At 50.4% G+C, this 3,269-nt stretch overlaps 1 non-coding gene across 1 annotated transcript; it reads right to left on the reverse strand.

Annotated features, from left to right (window-relative positions):
- Positions 1 to 2,770: 2,770 nt before the first annotated feature.
- On the reverse strand, positions 2,771 to 2,952 carry LOC119457182 (U2 spliceosomal RNA). The gene has a single exon (XR_005193182.1). It is a non-coding gene; the product is annotated as a U2 spliceosomal RNA (small nuclear RNA).
- Between the last annotated feature and the right edge of the window lie 317 nt (positions 2,953 to 3,269).

Genomic DNA, 3,269 nt, shown 5'->3' on the forward strand with positions numbered 1-3,269 from the left:
GTGCATGGCTGAGAAGCGTATGGTTTGCCCGTGAGCATGTGACGCTTGCAATGTGCTGGCAACCACAGCGTATTCCTCTATTCTGGAGTCTAGATCCACTCGGCCCAACAGCTATTCGCAGTGACACTCAGCAAAACGTACAACATGTGCACAACTTTTCCGAGGTCGCTAAACACTGCCGCCACATGCTCAGCCGTCAGATCACTACAAAATAAATAGGCTTTTTTTTAATTTATATTTTCGCTGGTATTTTAAAGCGGATAGCTTTCTGTTTCTCTCACAAGCGTCGGCGGTGGCGGTGGTGGTGGTGGTGGTGTCTCGTCGAAACTCGTCTCTCTTTCACTTGGTAAATAGCAAAATTGGCATGGAAAGTACGAATGTACGACTAACATGACTGATAGGTCATGACATCAATAACATCACATGCTCGTCATTACGTCACGATTAACGATAATGACATCACATGTGGCGAATACCCGCATTGGATATGCGGTATGAGCCAGGTAAAAGAAGAAAGAAGGCGGAAAGAAATAAAGAAAGAAAACCCGGCTGCTCCCAGAGTAGAGCAGGTGCGGGGAAGGTGCGCGGCGCCAGATCACGTCACACGCGCGACCAATCAGGGTCGTTGGTGTGTGGCGGTGGGGAGGGAAAAAGAATGGGCTATTGCGCACTCCGCCGGCTTCCCTCTGCTCAGGTTAGTTTTCCACGCCCTCATGGGAAGACTGCGTGGTGCGTTTTCGCGAGGAGCAGGCTGCGCTTGAGCAACGGCGCCACGAACTCACTCGGGATAGGGTTTGTCTTCGAAAGGGTTTGTTCCTTTCCCGTGGGAGTTGCGTCGCCAGTTACCATGCGCGCCCGGTTGCAAGATACGCGTTGTTGCGGCAGCACAGCGTCGCCCCCCCCTCCCTCCCTCTATCCCATACCCCCACGGCTTTTCGCGCGACGGAAGTCGCGTTTTCTCTCTCCGCTGTGCGTTCACTCTCCGTGAAGGCGCGCGTCCCCCGCGCGCTTTCACTCGCACATACGGCGCGCGGCGACGATTTTATCGCCCTTGGACTTTATCGGAACCTCACGGCGACGGCGACGCCGATGGCCTAAATCCGCTTGAAGTGTCCATATAGGTGCTATTGCAATAAAACGGTCCTAGGGCATTCACATTTTGATATAAGACGGGTTAAATTCCTCCTGTAAAAATGTCTTCCCAGCAATGCATTTGTGTTTAAAGCTGAAGCCGACTTTAAGGTGATCAGTGTAAGCCCGGTCTTTGTAAGCTGGCTTTCCCACTTTGTGTGTTGCAGGGAAGCCTACTCATAAAGAAAATGCGATGCAAACGGAGCCCGATAACGCGGTCGCGTTCCACTCTTAAATGCGAAGCTTAAGCGTCCCCAATATTTATTGCGATAGCAATTACATAGACACTCCAAGCGCATTCCTTCCGTCGCTGTCGCCATCGCCGTGAGGTTGCGTATAAAGTCCAACGGCGATAAACTCGTCGCCGCGCGCCGTATGCTGTATGTGCGAGTGAACGCACGGCGGAGAGCAAACACGACGACTCGATCGTGCGAAAGGCCGCGGGGGATTAGAGGAAGGAGGCGGGGCGGGCAACGCTGTGCTGCGGCACCAAATGCGTATCTTGCGACCGGCGCAAAGGGGAACTGGCGACTCAATCTCCCACGCGAAAGGAGGAAAGCGGAGGGCAGCGCGGGGCAGGGGGGGTGCCTTTACTCTGCGCGCATCAGCGTACTTGTACTTTGCCCTGCTGCGGCGGTCGCCCACACCGTATCTTGAGAGCGATCTGCAGACGGTTCGTAGCTTTGTATGCGCTGTGCGTTCGCCGCTCAGTTTCCGTTGAAGCGATAGACCGCACGAACCTTCGCTCACTGCGGCAGCCGCGCTTCCTCACGCCAGCGTTTTGACAGTGAATGTTTGCGGTCATCGAGTGTGATGTATTCATTTTTGCTTGTGCGCGTTGACACCAGGCTTGTTAATTTAGCTAGTACGCGAATGTGTCCAAGTTTATGCAGCCCATAAAACTGCTATCCTTACTCCGTATACTCTGCTAGTAAATTTCCTATCGCAATTGATGCTTCGCCTTTCGGGCGAAACTGCCACTTTTTTATTTTTTCTTATCAGGGTTGAAAACTGACTCAAATTACTGGAATACTTGGCTACGTTCTTGCATTTTATGGTGATAATAGATAACAATGATATGGACATTCCAGGCTAATTTTAGCCGTCGCGTCGTCGCCGCCGACGTCAGCGTCAGAGTGAGGTTCCGTATAAAGTGCAAGTGCGATAAACTCCTATCGTCGCGCCGAGAAGGAGGATACAAGAGTAGACAGGCAGTAACCCTGGCCGAGCTAAATATACAGCCAGCGAATCATATATATATATATATATATATATATATAATACTGTAAGAAGAACACAGACACCAAGGAAAACATAAGGAAAATTACTTGTACCTACTCAACGAATTTAAAAAATTATAAATTCGTAGAAGTGAAAGTGGGGGAAAATACAACTACCGCAGGTAGGGCAAGCACTGCGACATGCCAGCACTGTGACAGCGAGTGTTTGCGATCATCGTGTTCTAGTTTGCCTTGTACCCCATGCTAATTAGTTTAATTAGTAAGCAAACGTTTCGTGCAATTTATGCGGCCGATAAAACTACAAGGCTTACTTTGTGTAGTTGTCTAATACTTTGTTATCGCTATCAACTGCGACCTTTTACAATGAAGCTGTACATGGCTAGTTTCCAGCGGATCGATCTCCGTGGACCAATACTCCAAACGATAGTGCAATACCGGGCCGACCCGCGGCAGAGATGAAGCACGCTTCAAGCACTCCGCCAACTAGCAAAAATAAGTTTAAATATTGGGTGCAAATACAACTCGTATCAGATATTAAGCTGATAAGAACAGATACCACACTTTGACCCGCGGCGGCCATGTCTACGTTCGCACCATACACGCGTACGCCATCCCGCGTATTAAGAATAGTGGCGACCAGCCTCAGTGCCTGACGTCATGCTCTACGTAGGCTCCTTTCCTAAGTTCTTCTCTGACTGTGAAATGGGTAAGCCGCGTGTTGGATGGTCTGAAGAAGACCAGCGTGCCTACCAAGAACCAGGGGTTTCCCCATGAATAGAAATTAGGGGGCGGGGGGGGGGGTGGGGTCTAAATTTGAAAGGGGGGGGGTGGGGGGGGGGGGGCTTTGAGAATAGAGGAGCTAGGAGCGGTAGTAATCTTTATTCTTTTTTTTTTTTG

Source organism: Dermacentor silvarum, chromosome 6 (assembly GCF_013339745.2).
Source record: "Dermacentor silvarum isolate Dsil-2018 chromosome 6, BIME_Dsil_1.4, whole genome shotgun sequence".
NCBI lineage: Eukaryota > Metazoa > Arthropoda > Arachnida > Ixodida > Ixodidae > Dermacentor > Dermacentor silvarum.